Source organism: Cupressus sempervirens, chromosome 1 (assembly GCF_028749045.1).
Source record: "Cupressus sempervirens isolate cs-2001-9-10 chromosome 1, ASM2874904v1, whole genome shotgun sequence".
NCBI lineage: Eukaryota > Viridiplantae > Streptophyta > Pinopsida > Cupressales > Cupressaceae > Cupressus > Cupressus sempervirens.
In genome coordinates, this window is record NC_143118.1 from 656080882 (window position 1) to 656102031 (window position 21150).

Below are 21150 nucleotides of genomic sequence, written 5' to 3' on the forward strand. Positions count from 1 at the left end.
TTATACTAACTTTGACATGTGATTGTTTCCTTTTATTATTATTAAATCATACAAATTATTATTATTCAACAACATAGTAAAATAAAACTATAATGAAAATGAATAAGTAATAATATGAAAAGATTCCATTTTGATCTCACCTAAATTCAGAAATGCAAACAATATTTTTCCTCAAAATATTTAATTACAATAAGGTAGGAGAGGAAGAGGAGCCAAGGGCAACTAACAAAAATAATCATTGTACAAGGTCTAATTTGTGTCTTGGTGTCTCTAAGTAGATTTATTTATTTTAATCAAGGGGTTGTCTCAGCTACCTGTCCAACAACCCATTTTAGGGCAAGTGGGGTGAATCTAGTCCTCTTGAAACACCATGCACCATTCAAACATGAGGCAGTCTGGAACTTGAGATCATGACGATAATTAGAACCTCAAACTTGACCACTGTAAATAAGATTGAACCAAGTCACTTCTTTTACCAATGCTTATCAATAAAATAATTTAAATTTAAATTCGATAACTGTCTATGGACAAAATAGACTAGATACCACACAGCACATTGACAGATGCATAGTACCTGTAGCTAAAGGCTATGAACAGTGGCACTGGCTGGGTGCAAATATGATATCCATCCCCAATCCTATCCTCAGCCTTACAATCCATGAGCTTGTGCATCTCACTCGCAAAAGTTTCTAAATTCAGGGTCGAAGATCCTCCTCCTCCGATAAATTGTTTCGCCATTCTCTGAAATTTGACAGCACGATTTCTCATAACTTTACCTTCATCGCTACCGATGACAAGTCTTACACACTTCTCCACCTTCTCTTCACAAGGAATCGTGTCCCTCTCTTGGCAAAACTGGACGCCAATGCCGAGTTCCTCAGTGACCAGCTTAGAGTTGAAATGCTGCTCTCCGAACATCGGCCATGTGACCATTGGTACACCCATCAAAATTCCACCTGCAGTGGCTCATGAACGCACCCATAGATGGATGGGACCAAATGACAAACTGCGGTGCCCATCCCCATATGACCAATCCCTTAACTCTCTCCACGAATCCCTCTGGAAGGTAAGAAGCGCATAATTCTTCTCCGCTCAATTGTGTAGATGAAGTCTCTGGGGAAACTTTAATGGACCAAATGAAAGCATAGTTACCAAAAACGTGACGGGAGCCCTCCGTTTCCCGTTTCAATGACAGAAACGGGTTTCTCGTCAAGAAACGGTCATTTCCAAGCGATAAAATTTCAGTTTTTAATTATTTCACTGATTCAAAAAAATATTAATTCTTCATCAATTTTGACTACTGTAGAAACTTACATACATCGACTGAAGTAAGGAATACTTAACATTTATAATTTTAAATTGCTATAGCTTAGGATCAGTTAACTATAGTTTCATTTAGTTTTAACTTGTTATAGTTTAAATCAATTAATTATAGTTTCATTTATATATTAAATTAGAATGTTTAAGTATGAGTTAGTTATATAAATTTATAATATTTAAACATAAGTTAACTAGCTATTAATTTAATTTTTAGATTTTATTAAAAGTAGTTAGTTATAAGATTAAGATTAAATAATTTATTTTCAATTTCAATATCTAGTAAATTCATTGAACTTCTTACATGTCATATTTTATTTAGATACTAATAACTTATTTTATATATATATATATATACACACACACGTTTCTTATGCGCAACTTTTCATATATTGCGTTTCTGTTTCTGGCAACATAGAATGAAAGACGTTTGGCTCCCTTCAAGACCCCTGTCCAGAGCCCTTGTTTGCTCTGGCGAAAGAAACGCCTGGCTTCCAAACAAAACATACAAAATCGAATTGGGGCTTTGAGAATCAAGCCATTGCATTAACTTTTGCTCACTAATGTCGAATTTTTTCCCTCTGCTATTAGCAATGCAGCCCAAAGGAGCCACGGTGTTGGGTGATGCATATTTATTTATATTTATGAAGAAAAGTTGCAGTCGATTGACAACTGCTGGGGAATGCTCGTCAACACGTTCGAAGATGTCGAGCCTCATTATCTGCAACACTTCATTATCTCAGGCTTTTGCACATGTGCCCAAAGAAAAAAGAAGCAAGCTGGATCCTAAATCTGAGCCTTGCATATTCGTTGGCTATGGAGAGGATCAGTTTGGCTTCAGGCTTTGGAGCTTAACTAATAAGAAGATTATTAGAAGCAGAGACGTTGTCTTCAATGAGAAAACCTTTCCAGCATTAAATTCTCAGGAAATGTCTGCAAAAGAATTTGTGCCAATCGCTGCACAAAGGAATGTTGGATTGAATCCACAAACAGTTTCTAACACTATTTCATATAGTCCCACCTCTGTACTATTTCCAAATTTTTCATCTTCTTCCACTCCTAGGAACACAGGACATGATGATAGTTCTACACAAGAGTTTTTTGATATCTCTTCTCATGACAGGAATTTGTCTCTCCATCATGATCAAGCTTGTGAAAGTTTTTCAAACCAAAGTACAAGGGATCCTCTTACTACAATGGGCTATCAGTCAAAGGACTATAATGCTCATCCACCAATGCAGGGTGGGCAAATAGAATTGCAGGACATCAATCTGGAGGATGAGAGTAATTCACAGGCTATGCCAATTGATATCCATGGCAATCCCGTCTATATACAGAGTACTCACAGTAAACGTATGTCACTATATCCATTTGAGCACGGTGGAAACTCAAGCCACAATCTTGGCAATAAATGTGGGCAATTTCAGAGTGTAGGTCCAACTAATCCGAAGCCTACACATAATCCGCAAGGGGCAAATGAAAACCAGGTTCAAACGCACATAACAGAGGTGAATGTACAGGGTGCAGAACTCCATCCGCAATGTGTTAGAGCTGTTTCACAGGGTCTACAAATTGATTTGCAGGACGTTAATGTGCAGGGTAATCATGGTGGGAGCACAGACCAGCATCTTGGTAATACCGATTTTGAGGCACCCAATACAAATATATCACAGGGAGAATGCACACTTCATAATAATCTGTTCTCAAGCAGCAGAGAGGGCATTCAACATTTAAACCAACGAACTAATGTAACCAGTTCTCCATTTGAATTGGTTCAACCAGAGAACAGAGAACCCCAAATGAGAAGATCCACTAGAGAATGAAGAATGCCGGCTAAATTCTCTGATTATGAATTATTGTACGCTGAAGAAGCAGAGCCTTCAATTCTAGTTTCAAAATTTTCAGAACCGTCTACATTCAAAGCAGCTCTCAAAGATGTCAATAGTGATAAATGGCAAACAGCGATGCATGAAGAAATGGATTCTTTACTCAAGAATCGAACCTGGGATTTGGTATCTCTTCCGCCTAATCGAAGACCACTTAGGAACAAGTGGATATATCGTGTGAAAGATGAAGCGGAAGGCAATAAACGCTTCAAAGCCAGATTGGTGGTAAAGAGATTTGATAAAAAACAAGGGATAGATTTCAATGAAATCTTCTCACCAGTTGTCAAAATGACAACTATCCGAACTGTTCTAGGATTAGCAGCTACATGGGATCTTGAATTAGAACAACTTGATGTGAAAACAACTTTCCTACATGGTGATGTAGAAGAAGAACTGTACATGGAGCAGCCACAAGGGTTCGTAAAGAAGGGACATGAACACCTTTATTGCAAATTAAATCAGAGCTTGTATGGCCTGAAACAAGCCCCAAGACAATGATATGTAAAATTTGATCGCTTCATGGCTGAGCATAATTTCACAAGATGTGAATCAGACCCATGTGTCTACTTCAAGAAACTTCCAAGTGGAGAGTTTGTCATCCTTCTTCTTTATGTCGATGATATGTTAGTAGCTGGCTCAAACAAAAGAATAGTTAATGAGTTGAAACAAAAATTGGCAAGCAAATTTGCAATGAAAGACTTAGGGGCGGCTAAAAAGATCCTTGGCATGACAATCACAAGGGATAGGAAAAAGAGGGAAATGATTTGGCTTCAGCGGTTACTTGGTGAATTGAAAGTTCATCAAAATGAATATAATCTATTTTGTGACAGTCATAGTGCGATCTTCATGGCACATAATCAGTCATCACAACGTCGCTCCAAGCATGTTGATGCACATGCTCACTTTGTTCGTCATGCAGTTGAAGAGGGCAAGCTGAATGTTGTCAAGATTGACACCAAGATAAATCCAGCTGATATATTCATGAAGTTTGTTGCCAAAGAGAAGTTCGAATGTGCTAGAACTTCTCTTGGGCTTGTGAAGAAAAGATAGATCATTCTTTGAGCAGGGTATTGGGTGATCAGTTGCAGCATTGGTTGTCCTTCAGGTGGGAGTTTGTTGATATTGTGAAGGCCAACAGTCAAGTCTTCTTTTCCCTCCAATAATCGAGTCTCTTGGTTTCCAAAGACTCTTCATTTGTAATATTATTGGAGCCCTTTTATATGCTGCTCCTGCTCATTTGTAACTCAACTTTTTCTTATTAATTCAATACTCTGCAGTCTAGATGTAGCCACTAATTGTGGTGAACCAGGATAAATCCGGTGTTGTGTATTTCTTCTTATTGCAACATTTTCATTCTCTATTTAATCCTACAATTGGTATCAAAGCTTGGTTTTGGCCTGGTCATGGGTTCAAATCTCCCCGGTGCCTTCCCGACCCGCGTAAGCACCTAGTATGCGCATCGAGGGGGAGATTTTTGGGTGATGCGACGCGCTCCCCTGCCCATAGGTGGTTAATTATGTGGTGTTCCATGTTCACTAATAGTCATGGCTTTTGGTGCAACGACAAATGGGCCCTACAAACGGGACCGACAGACAAAACAGGCTTCCCGTTTAATATATTTATGAAGTGCTGTAGATAATGAGGCTCAACATCTTCGAACGTGTTGACGAGCATTCCCCAGCAGTTGCCAATCGACTGCAGCTTCTCCATTATAAACTTTAGACCCTGGTCGGTTTGATCTGCTTCCAGAAATCTCTGAGGCATCTGTTCCTTGTTATATTTCACTGGAGATGACAAGATATCATCCATTATAACACAATCACCCTCCTTGTGCAGCTCATCAGTAGTTATGGTGCGGCAGATGGCGTGGAATACCGATGTTCCAAAAGCCCCAGACGGAGCAAAATGACTCTAAATTGTTTCAAATCTCTTGCCGGACTGGACAGTCCAGTCGACGAATAAGTCGCTGATTATACACATCGGTCGACGACTCCCCTATTTTTTGCAGGGTATTCATGGCTATGCCGAGCCTCCTTGTGCCTGGTATATATTCTACACAGGAGTTTTTTAAATATATATTGTTGATAAGGTGTAGAAACCCAGCCTTACGAGTGATGTTAAATGACTAAGATGATAGCAAACCCCAGGTAATACACTACTAAGATAAAAGAAAATAGTGAAATCTCGTTAATGCTAAGTGTCAGTTTGAGGTGCCATGTCAGAAGGGAATACCGTGGAAACATCCAAAAATGTGAGTAGTACTGAAGGTCAACAATGCACGAGGAGCGTGCAAACAAAGGCACACTCATTGCAAAGATAGAAAAAAACAAATCGTAATACGAAAACGAAACCTGTTTCACATCCCGTACACCCTTTATTAGTTCCTGCTAAAGGCAGGGATACTTATAGAACCGTCGAGGTACATTTAAAACTATTGTTATGTTCTAATTGACTAATTAAAATAAAGTATTTTTCAGTATGATAATTTCATTATATAGTTCTAAAATTTTACATATTTTTGAATTACATAAATTATCAATTATTTTAAATCTGATTGGCTGTGAGGGAAAAAAACAATGAAAATTAATTTTTGTTTCAAAAATTATGAAAATTTTAAGAACTGAACTATTGCCAAATATGTTTTTAAGACTTGTTGAGGAAGTCTCTTCACATATAGCTTGTTCTAGAAGTCTCTTGGCATCTAGCTTGTTCTAGATTCATTGTATCGCCTGCGATTCTTGTTGCACCTGGTTAACAATATAATAGTTGAAAGTGGAGAATTTTTTACAGTAGATGATGAATGATATAATGGTTGGAAGTCACAAAATTTCATGTCCAGGTTGTGGCAACGTATACTAGGTCATTGGCTTTTTGGGCCTTGGTGGGAGTTCTTCTCACAATGCCTCGATGTTGTAAGGAATTTCTCTTTTCTATTAATATTTGTTTTCCCTGCTTGAAAAGTCTAAATACCTTGATGAGGACTTAGCTTAGACATGAGAGCACAACAGAGCTGAAGTCATTGTTGTCGTATATTGCCCCAACTTGCCTTCAATTATAGCTCTCCATCATAGTTTTACTGGCCTTCATTTTCATATCATCACTATGAGGCAGCTAGATAAAGAAAGGGAAGTACTAGTTAGGCAACAACAGATTTTTTGTAGAGAAGTATAGCGTAAAAAAAAATGAATGATACTTTCCTAGGAAAATTTGCTCATTCACTAATTGTACAACATTAAATTAACTACTTTCTTTGAATATACATCATCTTTTTCGAAAAATCCACATCTAAAATATATTTTTTGAATGTACCCTTTCTCTACAAAATCAAAAACTTTTTTTTATTTCATTGCTATTTTTATTTTGAATATTCACCCTTTCTTTAGAAAATTGGCTTTTTACTAAAAAATTCAATATTAAAATACTTCTATGGCTACTTTCCTTGAATATTTTCCCTTTCTAAATAAAATCTACTACAAAACTGATTTGGTTGTTACTTTCATTCAAGATTGCCCTTTTCTCTAAACAATTCAACATTAAAACAAATTTATCATTACTTTCACATAATACTTTCCCTTTCTTTGAAAAATCAATTGCAAAACTAATTTAACTCTTATTTTCCTACATTTTTTTCCTTTCTCTAAATGATCCAAAACAATATTAATTTCAAGCTAAATTCTTTGAATATTTATTAGCAAATAATTTTTGAAGTAGCGAAAGCGGCCATCATTGGATCTCCCTCAGAATCCTCAAAATGAAGAACTAGCTAGACACTACAAATTTTGTCTTAGTAAGTTTTTATTTACATCTTCTTCTACTAATTCAAAGGCTGGCTTGAAAATTTTACCAAACTGATTCAAATAAATTATAACACCTATGTTTATAGTCAAATTTTGTGCTCTTGAATAGGGAAAACACAGGAAAAAAATGTACATTGTTAACCTGAAAAAAATGCAAGGAATCTTAGGGAGCACAAAATATGGAGCTCTTTGAGCTTCCTTAAGGAAAACTTCTATCAAAACTATTCACATCCACAATCATTGTCTCTAGTAATGGTAGGAAGCAATTTTGTGTGGAATCCTTTCACTTTGATTATTGTTTGTTAATACTACCATACTTTCCCTTGTATTTTTCAGAAGAATGCATGACAACTATGGATGCATGGATAAGACATGTAGAATGCTCACTAGATGTCATAAAGAGAGCTCTCCACCTAAACCACAATGAGTGTGAGCTTGAAATAAACCTTTATATCATGTCAATAAAATATTGATTATGCAAACTACAATAAAATATTGATGCCAGATGTACAAACTTATGCAAACTAAAAGATGCTTGGCTTGCATCAAAACAATTTAGATATAATTTTCTATAATTTGATAATTTGCACATGTCGATCAAATAATTTGTAATATTCACATTATTATATGTATGTTTAGTTGTTCTTAGCTAAACTATCTTTGTACCATCTAATGAGAGACAACCATGGAAATTTTTTTACGGTTTCTATTTCTTACCATTTTTGTTTGTTCTTGAGTATTATTAAGAAGGTTTTTTTTATATTGGTGATATTTGCTTGTAGCTTCAAAATTTTATCAGCCAATTAAATAATGTCTTGCAAAAGTTAAATCATTCTTAAAATCATTTTTAAAAAATCACAAGATTGATAAATTTGATGTGGATTGACTTAATAATTAGAATTTTAAATTGTAATTAATAACATTTTATTAGATTTTTAAGATAAGAAAATAAAGTTAAATAGATTTAGAATTCACTTGTCAATTTGTAGTATTTTTTTATATGGACCATTTTAATTTTATAAATTAATTATTATTTTATTCTTAATTTTTATTAATATATAATATTTTTTCTTAAGATAAGAAAGTATAATATGATTCAAATTACATATATTAAATTGTGTTCATACACATAATTGTTTTTGCTATTCTTTATCAACTCATTGTTAAACTCGAAGTAGTTTGAATTAAGTCTAAAAGAAAACTTTAATGATTTCTCAATGCTACCACTATTCAATGTAATTAAAAATAAGATCAAAACATTCTTATAGATCACTCAAAGAAAATAAAAAATAAATTGAGCTACAAATAGAAATATTCACAAAATAGAGTAAGTTAAAGAAAATTCATAGGTACTTTTGGAAGTGCAACATTGAAAATGGGTTCAAGTTCTCTTACCAAAAAAAATATAATTCAAAGAAATATGTAGAAACCTAAAATTACCATCCTCAAACTCCTGAAGATCAATTACTAATTTTTGCAAGTATTGTTTTAGAAAGATAATTGTTCGTGAAGAAAAGGACAAACAAATATGTAAAGGGAAATAATTTGGTCATGTTTTTCCTAGTTATTAGTCATTTCATCTCAATCTTAACTATATTATTTTCATCAAATGTTAATTACTCCATTGTGATAATTTTAAGGTTCATTTAATTCAAAGATGAGAGAAATAACAATAAAAAACTCAAGTCCAACACATTGTGTACTAGCAACAAACACGTACAAATTAACAAACCTAGGTTAATGCATTCACATATATTTTTCTATTCTATCACAATTATGCAACTATTAGACATTTGGTATGAACCATGACACTTTACATCTCTTGTTAATAAAGGAAATTGTTTATTAGTATACAAACAAGAGTTTTGATGGAGCTAGATTTCCTACCTCTTGTTAAAAGTGAAGAATAGATTTTCTCTATGGTCAAAATCTATTGTCTTTATAAGAAAGGGTGGTGAGGGAAGTAAGAAAACTCTAATATTCAATCCAAATAATTGCTCCAAATGAATCTATCACTTTTCTTTGCAGATTGAACCAAAATCTAGATGATCAAATGCTAAAACAATATATATGATAGGAAAAATATTTTCTCCAAAGAAATTAAATTTTCGAGTGGAGAGGTAGGCTTTTGGATTTAAATAGATTTTCCCTAAACTAGAATTTCTTTAATATCCCCAATATGGTCGTTAAGTAAATAATAGCTAGTAGTGGAGCAATGCACCTCCACCTATGCCCCTCATGACATGTCATGCCTCAATGTCCTCTCTCTTGCAACAAGATAAAGCTATGAAGCTAAAGCTCTAAAGCTAATAGAACTATGGTGGTAAATGTTGATTGCCGACTAAACATGGAATATCATAAAAAAATAAATTTAACATCTCAGAACAAAATTTTAAAAATAAATCTTCTCAAACTTTTGAATCTTAAATTATCATTTTTATTGTGAAAATTAATAGAAATGCACAAACAAAAACATTAGACTAACAAAAGATGTCTGGTTTAATTTAAAATATGGATAATGAAATGGTTGAAAGAAAGATATGACAAGTTATATTAGTATTCATTAACCAAATATGATTTGAAGTACATAATTATTCAATTATTTTAAAGGATCTTTTTGAAATTTCAATTTATAAAACTATTTAACTGTAATGATATTTGAAAGTATGGATGGAAAACTTATATTTTAGTAGAGAAATTGTCAAATATTGTCATAAAAAATTGGTTCAATTGCAATAAATTATGTAGAGTTAGTCAATAGGTGAAAGCTCCCCAAGTTTAAATGACTAAAATAAAATTTGACATAGTGAATATACAAAAAATTATGGTCTAATGTATCATGATAAACATTCCTTTACTATTTAAAACTTGTAAACTAAAGAGAAATATTTTTGCCCACATTAGTTTGTCTTCTAAAGTTCTAGTGAGGTGATTAATTCCACCAATTGCATTCCCATTAGTTTGTGTTTCAAAATTAAATAATCCATGGCAAAAAAATATCAAATTAAAGATACATGGAAACAATGTTCTCAAGAGATAGATGGGACATAATAGTTAGGTAGCGGGGTAGATAGCCTTCACTTATTTCGAAAAGCAAGAAAATCATACTAATTAATTTTTGTAGACTTTATATCCTTCTCTAAAACCCCTACTTCATTTCATCTATATCATTTATCCACACCATAAAACCAACTTTTATATCTTTGATCCAATCAATTTAGAGTTAAAGGTGAAATACTGAATTAACATCTACAGTTACAAGATTTCTTTTTTTTAATCAATTTGAAGCTTTCTATAAAAGATCAATGGAGTAGATTGCATAAATTAGGGGTTTCCACACACCTCATGCAATGAGAAAGTGTGTTGCTTCTTGAATTTCATGGTCTAGATTTGGAGTGAAGTTGAAGCATCATACAAGTTAAGGCATTCACTAACAATTTTCCATGCAATGAGAAAGTGTGTTGCTTCTTGAATTTCATGGTCTAGATTTGGAGTGAAGTTGAAGCATCATACAAGTTAAGGCATTCACTAACAATTTTCCACCCAGATTAAGTCCCACTCTACTAATCCTAAGTAAGAAGTAAGAATTAGGAGAGAGTCATCCCCACCTACAACTGATGTACGAGGAGACGAGGTGCATCGCACATAGTTCAAAACTATTTATTGATGAACATCTTTAAAACCACTATTGAGTGGTAACCCAACCCAAGGAACCATTTTCCCTCCATTGTACATTTCTTCATGCCCTTCAGAGAAATTATTGGAGATTTTTTATTCATCCTTGCTATATGATTTTTATGTGTCTCTCCTACTATGAGTGCATGTGACATTATAGATCCCATACCCTAAAATGGCTCTTTAATATCATCTTGATGTCTACTCTTCTGAAAAAGAGTGTTGCAGATTATTTATTATAGCTTAGGTAGCATAGGAAACCCTATCAAATCCCAATTGTGTTGATTGGAGGTTGTAGAACATGTTTATAGATGGTGATTATGAAGGTAGATTATAGAGTAGTGAAGTGAGGGAAGCTCTTCCGATGGAGATCTTTTGTAAATAGTAGACTGAGTTTTGAAACACCATTTCAAAGGATTTAGAAATGGAAATCTATGGCATCTATTTGGGTTTTGGGAGAACACCAAATGGTTAGATGGACATGAGATGAGATAAGTTCTATTTGTTGATAACTTACAATTGATTTTATGATCTTTTAGAAGAGTTTTTAGATGAATTAGGCAAAGGAATCAAACTATGCATGATGCTAAATAGAGAAATGACTTATAAAGAATGAGGGCATTTTCAATAATGGATCCTAGTCCCATGAATACATCGAAGAAAGATGTGGGCTATGTTGTATCTTTTATTCTTAGGGGAGAAACTCCTAGATAAGATGAGAGAATGAAAACAAAGAAGCTTCTAGAGGAGTCTATTGGCAATATGGTCAGATAGATGTCTTGATAGTTGTCATTTATGGCAACATGTATTCAACATTTCATTTATGCATTTAGAGATAGAAAATTGTCTAAGTGTTAGATAGTTTGTAGCAACAAAAAGAATATATGTGATGTATATGGATGACTCATTGACAGTTAGCTTATGCATAGTTGAGGAAATTTCTATGATAGTATAATGATGGGGTAAAAGCATAAACCTATGTCATCCTTTTACAAAGGAAAAGGCTAACAAAAGTATAATTGTTTACCTTCAATGACATAAAATTGGTATTATTATTTACAATTTGAAAATGAAGCAAACTAATGAAATGTGTAGAAATAGATGAAGTTTAGGGTTATAATTTTTAATAATTATTTAGAATAAGAGGTGATATATTTACCCTTTTTTTAGTGATAACTTGTTAGTTGCTAAAAAATGTTAGAAAATAGGGGTCTAGTTCCCACCATAGAACTACATGGAATTAAACTTATTTCCCTTTGATCTCAGATTATTGTATAGATAACATATATAGCTAGAATAGTAAAAAATATAAATGGGCTTTAGACCTATATTTTCTCTTTTATAACAATTCAAATTTTAACTCACCTCAAATTGATAATTTTAATCTCCCACCACATTTTTCAAAATAAATCTATTCCAACCAAAAGAAAAATTATACTTTCTAGAAGAGGAATCTCTCCTGTAGAATGTCATATAATTTTAAATTTTTTTCTTTCTCAAAATTGACATCTTCTCGAGTATTAAAATAAGTACTTGTAGAATTTTTTAATTACAATATACTATAACTAATTAAAACACTATGAATCGTGAAGTCATTGCTTAAAGTAACACCTAAAAAATAAAAAAATTCTATGCCAATGTTAATTGAAATGGTGATTATTTAGTAGACGATTATTAAGATAGTTAGTAATTGTGAAGTGATAAATAAAAAATAATTAATTGTATAGGTATAGTGAAAGTTTTTGGTTGAGATTGTATGTACTAACTATATTGTTGTTCTTGCCCTTATTCATATAATTTTAAGATTTTGTTGCTTTCATAATGCATGTCAACTATTTGAGAAGATCATATGTTTATAAGTAGTACTACTTTAAAATTTGTGTATTAAGGAAGAAGCAATTCATTTTGGGTCCCAAGAGGTGCATGTATAAGCATATTGTGATTGTTTTGTGAGTAACTATGTATTAATAGATGTTTAGATATATATGTTTTATTTATATGTTTATTTTATATCTCTCCTTTTATGAAATACATGATTCTTGGCTAATGCAATTGTTGATTTGTTATCACAAAAGATTGGTGTTGGTTCTTCTTGACTATGTTGTAGATCGAGCAAAACTCGATGCATCCATACTACTTTACATGTTGTAGAAGTGGTAGCTATATATTCTAATTCACCTAATGAAATTGTCACTATAGGCTACTTCTTTGATGCCCATGAAACAACTCCCAATCCAAGGTGAAAGATATATTCAAAAGTGATCTTTAAGTCATCAACGCTACTTGTAAAATCACTGTTAGTATAACCAATCAAACCAAAATTGTTAGCTTTGGAATATAGGATTACATATCCCATTATTCATGGAAACATATCTCAGTATCCTTGTTTCAACTTGCCAGTGAGAATTTTGTGGTGATTCCATGAACCATGAGATCAAACTTACACCATACATAATATCTATCCTTGTAGCTATCATATACTTTAAACTTCCAACAAGTATTTTAAACATAGTTGGATCAACATTTGAGCCCTTCTCTTCCTTGCTAAGTTTTGTACTTGCTACAACTAGAGTTGATGTTGGATTATGATTCATCATTTTAAATCTCTTCAAAACATCTTTTATATACTTGGATTGACAAATGAAGATACCTTTGTCACATTGAATAACTTCAATACCTAAGAAATATCTCATCGACCCCAAATCTATCATTTCAAATTCTTTCATCATTTCTGAATTGAACATGTCTATTGATAGATTTCTAGTGAATATCAAGTCATCAACATAGAAACACACAATCAAAATCTGACCTTTTTAAATTAGTTTTTACATACAAATTGGGCTAACTATTACTTCTATTGAATTGACTACTTATCATGTATGAATCAATCGGCGTATACCAAGCCCTAGGTGTTTGTTTCAAACCATAAAGTGCCTTGTTTAATTTATATACTTTGTCTTCATACCCACAAACCTCATAACCAAGTGGTTGTTTAACATACACTTCTTCATCATGAAAACTATTCAAAAAATTTGATTTTACACCAATTTGGTACACTTTCCAACCATTTTGTGTAGCTATTGATAAAATAGTTTGAACAATGTCAAGTCTAGCAACTAGAGAAAATATTTCATTATAATCAATCCCATATTGCTATGAAAAACCTTTAGCAACTAGCCTTGCCTTATGCTTACCAATTACACCTTTTGCATCAAATTTAGTTTTGTAGACCCATTTGACTCCTATACATTATTTTTCTTTAGGTAAATCCATTAATTCCCATGTTTTATTTCTTTCAATAGAGTCAATTTCTTCATTCATTTCCTTGATCCATTTATCATATTTAATTGCTTCTTCAAAATACAATGGATCCCAAGAAAATAAAGAAAATTTTGAGAAAATGTCTACATTCTCTTCTTCTTGATCATATATCTATTTTAAGCTTATTTTCTTCTTACCTTTGTACCTTGGTCTTGAGAATAAAGAATTTGATTCATCACTTACATTGTCATGCCCAAACTATGTGGGCAAAAACACACAATTTTTTTAAATTTTTTTTTAATTATAATTATTAGAATGCTCAAAGTTCGATGAGGTTAAATCACATTTCAAGAAAAGATTCTCTTCATTACATCTTAAGTTACATATCTTGTGAAGGCATACATCGTTAGAATGAAGCTCTCATTATTAAAATAATATCAACGTTTATTTTTTTTCATATTAATCTTAAAACAATAGATTTATATTTCCTCTATAAAAATACATGAAAATTATTTAAATAACAATTTAAATGAGTTCGTTCCAAATTATTTTGAAAATATCAGATCAAGAATTTAGTAAAGGAAAATATTACATCTACCCATACCCCTATATAAACTATTAAGTTATGATCAATTATCAACCTATTAAAGAAAGACTAAATAATATTCAAAGACTAATTAAATTAACATTAATATTAAAACAACTAAATTTTACTATCATAATATATAACTAACTAAAAACAATTTTAAATAAATTAACTAACTACAACCATAAACTAACTTTTGTAATAACATAGCAATTTTTAAAAACAATAATTAACAATGTCAATTTAAACTAACCTACAATAACAACTTATAAACTAACACTATTAACAAATGATAAAACAAAATAAACTAACACCTAACTAAAATTATTAACAAATAAATTAATCTAAAACTAAACTAAACTAACATAATAAAAAATAAGTTAAATCTTTATTAAATTAACTAACTTAAATCAACTTAGTTAGTAACTACAAACTAAATTTAAAATAACTTACAATTAAATAAAATTAAACTAACTAAAAACTAATAACAAAATAAAAACGAAATAAAAACTAACTAAAATAATTAATATACTAACTAACCTACTTACTAACTTCATTACCCCTACACTAACTCTACCCCCTATGCCCACCCTACTCCCTAAGCCCCACTTGCTCCCTGGGCAAGCGCTTCCCAAGCGATGTCCTTGGGACAGCGCTCTGCCCAAGGGAGGTGCTGACAAACCCCCCCCCCCCCCCCCCCCCGCCCGCCCCTCCCTCCCTCATCAAAACATGTGATCAAGTGGAGGCAGTTGGGAGAAAGGCATATTAAAAAATTGCTTCCCAACTTTTTCAAAAAAACAACTTCAATGCAATTCTCTCATGTGAGCGCCTAGCTTGGTGAGGAGATGGGGATGGGACATGGTGGTAGGGTGACATCACCCCCCCATGATGAAAACTTGACTTTTTTAAATAACCTTACTCATAAAACCATATTTTAATGCATTTACAAAGGTGACGCCCAAGGGAAAAGGTGAAGCATTGATGGAATAAAGTTTTATAGGTAAGTTTGGATATTTAGCTATATGATGTTATATATATATATTTTTTTTTTTGAATTTTCTTTGTTAATTTATCATGTAAATCTATGTTGTTCTCTATTTGTTTTATTTCAAAATTTAAATAAAAAGGATAATTTAAAGAATATTCTCTGTTGTCCATTTCAAATTAAATTGGTCTCCCATACAAATTCCAGTGAGTAATTTGCTCCTAGGAGTGCATTTTTTTTTTATCATATTTTTCTAAGTATAGGTTTCAAAGCAATGTATTTTTTTTTTCAAGCGATATATTTTTGTTTGATGGGTTTAAAACATAGATGTAATCATTGTGACACAATAATACAAGACTAATTGATATCTTTAAACATCTAGAATTGGCTATCAACCATAACCATTTTTCTTTCCTCAACATAGTTTTTTCTTCTTTTTACATATAACATATAAGGAAAACTTGAAAATTTTGCTTAATTAAACCATCATCAGATCATCCTTTTTTTTTTTTATGTGCATCCATCTAATTGAAGATTTCACAATTAAATCTCATGATAAACAAACATACTCAATCTCCATTTTTATTTGCAAACCTGATTCAAAGGCTCAGCCGAGAAAGAACCAGGAAGAAAACCCGGCTTCGTTGCCATTACAACAAAGTTTGAAATAAAAATTACATAGGATATCAATCCCAAATTACAACAATTTAATTGAATTTTCTTCATGACCCTCATCAAGGGATTCATAACAATTTCTGCAACACATTTCTAGAACCATGGAGGGAACAGAATTTGATCAGGTGACCACAAGCATGACCAAGAACAAAACCAACATGCATATTCATACAAGGCTTTCACAATAGGATTCACAATGAATCAAAACTAGGGAAAGGTGGATTTTTCCAACAGGAGATGTCAGACACAACACCAAACCAGGTGTCCAATTGGGGCTATAAATCAAGAACTTCCGTTCTTCCATTCTTACATGCCAAAACTCATACGTGGTTTGTGCTGACAGGTAGGGGCCCATAACACCCTACCCTCTCTCCCTCTTCTCATCATGAGAAGAGACTCTACACTGTTGGAGTCCAACTAAAAGGACCTTTCCCAAAATTGGTCACTTCTGCCCTCTCCAAGGGTGAGTAATGCCAAAACACCAATGCAAGAAAATCTCAAAATTCAAACATAAACATGAAAGGAAAAAATTCAAAAAGCATGGTTTCCAAACCTTCCCAACATACCCACATACATACAAGCATTCAAACAACAACAAGGTAGCATAAGCATGAAACAAACATGAAAATCTGAACAAGGGAGATGATAATTCCTACCTTCACAAAGAGGTAATGGCAAATGAACAAGTTTGAGTAGAGCTTTTCCCTTCCTTGCTTCAATCTTCCAAGACTCCTCTCTAAATGTAGAGATTGGGTAACAACCTCAACTAGTCCAAGAAGGGCATCTAAATAAGCCTCAAGCTCAACCACCAAAGGGATTAATAACTTCTCCCACCCACCTAAAAATCTAGAAGCTCCTAACTCAACCCATACTATGGTTAACCACTAAGTTGAGGTGAGGTGAGGCAACTCAAGATAACCACTTGCAATTTTCGCACAAAGGTAAAATGAGACTTTTTGAGTGATCTCAAAAGTCAACAAAAGGGCCTTAGGAGTTGGAAAAGACCTACAACCCATACCCATACCCCTTGGGTATAAATATTACATCTTTTAAAGCCTTAGGAATAGGTTTAGAGCCAAACAAAAGCTAGGAATTAAATAGGACCATCTAACAACTCTAACAATGCAGGGAATGACTAAACTCGATTAAGAACCCAATTAACAAATTGACACTAACTTAATCTGACTTAGGTCCAGAGGTTACACAGCTAACCCTAATCAGCATGCTAAAGAGCATACACAATTCACGAGTGTCAAGCAACACTAAAAGAACATAGTTACGAACATTAACATTCATTGAACAAAGAAAGAAAATACATATATCTCATAGTTAAAATACTTGAATTACGAACAACAAGGTTTCCAAAATTAGCACATAGGGATCAGTTCTTTTCCTTTGTCGATTTTCTCGATTAAAATATCTGCACACTCATTGCACACATCAGTAGTCCTATAAAATCACATGTACATATATATATATACGTATCAGAAATTCACATAAATTGAAACATACATCAATCAGGGTTTCTTTCATCCTACTTAATTCTTAACCATTTAAAACCTCTTAAATCAAAGTATCAATCCTACATTTACTGATTTCATCAACATACATATACATAAAACATTAAATGATAACCATCAATATCTGAAAATAACATCACACAGCATGAAATAATATATGTTCAAAGCATCAGATAATGTCTCAACATCTTGAGTCGTGAGTATCAAAATGATAACAAGGTATCACTATGCTACGATGGGTCAGGGAGAGGCCTCACATACACTTGAACCTAGAGGTGAGGCTCCTTGCACTAATTTCCTTGGTGGAGTACTTGGTAGTGTTTAAGTACCTTCTTCTTTTGACTCATCTTCACTTTGCAATATTGGTGCTTCTATTGTGATTTTTTTGCTAGAATTTCCATCCCATGAATCATCTTCATCAAATTTAACATCCCTACCAATGATCAATTTATTTAAAATGGGATTATATGATTTATAAGATTTTGATTCTTCACTATAACCAATAAAGATACATTTTTCACTTTTATCATTGAATTTCCTTCTCAATTCAGATGACACCAATGAATAAGAAACACATCCAAAAACTCCAAAATGGGATACATTATGTTTCTTACCATTCCATGCCTCCTATGGAATTGTGTTCTTAACACTCTTTGTAGGACTCTTGTTCAAGATGTATACAACACATGCTACTGCTTCTGCCCAAAACTCATTGGATAGATTTTTTGCCTTCAACATACTCCTTTCCATTTCCATTATGGTTATATTCTTTCTCTTTGCTACACCATTTTTTTTGTGGTGTGTACCTTGTGGTAAACTTCTTCTTAATTCCATGAAATCTATAAAAGTCTAGAAACTTGTTAGAACTGAATTCACCACCTCTATCAAATCATAGTATCTTGATGTATATGCTACTTTGTTTTTCAACCAAAGTTTTGAACTCCTTGAATTTTTCAAAAGATTCACTCTTTTGTTTGAGAAAGTATATCCAATTCTTCCTGCCAAGATCATCAATAAGTGTTAGGAAATATATACTTCCTCCTAAAGATGGAGTTTGCATAGGTCCACATATGTTAGTGTGAACTAATTCCAATGGTGCTATAGCTCTATATGGATCTCCTATTGGGAAGCTTTCTATATGTTATTTTTCCAATATACAACTTTCACAAGAACTTGGTGGTTGCATTATTTGAGGCAATCCTTTCACCATATTTTTCTTTTGTAGCAAGCTCAAAGCATCAAAATGAAGATGACAATACATCAAATGTCATAGCCATGAATGGCCTAAGAATAATGTCTTGAAACTAACTTCTTCTGCTCCTTGAATGCAATGAATCTTGAGTGGGAATATTTGATTCTATGTCATATTGACCCTTGCAATTAACCTACCACTAGGAATTTCTATCCAACATTGTGCAAACATCATTATGAAAGGAAAATTTGTAACCTTTTTGCATTAGTTGACCAACACTCATGATATTTTTTTTAATTCCATGAACAGAATACACATCAAGAATAAATCTTTTTCCTCCATTTTTGGTTAAGACATTTATAACACATTTTCCCATTACAAAGATTATACTATCATTTCCTAGCTTTAGTTTAGATTTTATAGAATCATCCAAGCTAGAAAGCAAATCTTTATTTCCATTCATATGGTTGCTACATCCATGATCTAGGAAGCATATATCTATAGAAGTTTCTTGAGAAACATTACAAGTAATGAATAAACTTCCTAAATTGTTATCAGCACCATTATTTTCAATCTCCTCTTATTTCTTTCTACATTCACTTGAAAAATTACCAAATGTCTTACAATAATGGCATTGAATTCAAGATTTATCAAACCTTGATGATGGATGTTGGAATGGACTTCTCCCACGTCCTTTTTTGAAACTCAGAGTCGATTGATTTCTCCTTTCTTCTTGATTTGGACTTACACATCCTTCTATGCTTCTACCTCTTCCTCTTCCTCTATAGTTTGATCTTCCTCTTCCTCTGCCATAAGATGCATGTGATCTAAAAGTATTCTCCAAAGAAGAACTATCATTTTGGTTCATTCTAGATTCATGAGATAAAAGAGACCCCATCAACTCATCATTAGAGAGTATTGTCAAATCCTTAGATTCTTCAATGACAACAACAATGACATCAAATTTTCTAGGCAAACTATGAAGTATCTTTTCAACAAAATTTTGATCAGTCAAATCATCACCATATGATCTAATTTGATTAACCAAATTCATTACTTGTTTAAGAAATTGATCAACTAAGTCTGAATCTTTCATACACAAATTTTCAAAATCACGCCTTAAAGTTTTCAATTTAGCAATCTTAACTTTTGATGTCCCTTGATGTGTTGTTTCTAAAATATCCCATGTAATTTTAGACTTTTTAGTTGTAAAAACCTTAGGGAAAATTGATTCATCTAAAGATTGTTCAATTAAGAAACAATGCTTTAGCATCCTTTTTCCTGTTATTTTGTAATTTATCTTTTTCACCTTGTGATAATGTAGACTCATCTTGTGGTTCATCAAAATCCTTTTCAATAAGATCCCATATGCCTTGAGAAAAAAACTATATTTTCATTTTTATAGCCCAAAATTCATATTTTTTACCAAAAATAATTGGAATTTGTGGTTGGGCTATACTACTCCCTGATGCCATATTAATACTCATAGTTACAACTATAGTCAACAATTTTAAACTTTTCTTTACAAAGGAAAACCACAAAACAAGTCTCAGACAATGACATATAGCTTAAACAAACAATAGTACAATACTTATTTTCCCCTTTTAACAATTTTTTTGCACATTAGACTTCAGTCCATGAAATCAGCTTATACCTTCTCTCAAACATTAAACTGGCATCTTTTCTTCTCTAGATCTTGCAACCACTAATCTCCAACTTTAGAAGCTTATGATCTGCAATAAAGAAAACATTAGAAGCTACATTCACTAATACAATAGTTATACATATTAGAAAATATTTATTTTCTCCTTAGGCCCAGCTCTTCATGCTCTAATACCAATTTGAAGGCAAAGAGAGACAAATACATAGACATAAAATTTATTTCATTGTCTTACTGCCTTACTCAAATACATTACATAAGCCTCTATTTATAGAGGTCTTAGAACTCTCTAGAATTCTACCACACTTATTACATAGCATATAAAATATTAATATAGTAATATAATGCATTCATCATGGGTGACTAGTGGTATTGGAAGGTTAATGGTGAATGACACATTATCTACTACTGGTGTGCATTGAACTACATTGAATGGTGCATTGTGGGGTGTTGACGGTGGGTCATTGGTAGAAATTAATACTTGCCAACATGTTTGTAATGAGGTCATCACAACATTCCACCTACTATGCACTCCTTCTTCTTGCTGCAAGTCTAGGAACATTTTCCATTTTCAACTCATTCAGAAAAGCCCTCTT

General features: G+C 32.7%; 1 pseudogene; it reads right to left on the reverse strand.

Moving 5' to 3' along the window:
• Positions 1 to 537: 537 nt before the first annotated feature.
• LOC149579606 (scopoletin glucosyltransferase-like) overlaps positions 538 to 21150 on the reverse strand; it is a 55108-nt pseudogene continuing 34495 nt past the window's right edge.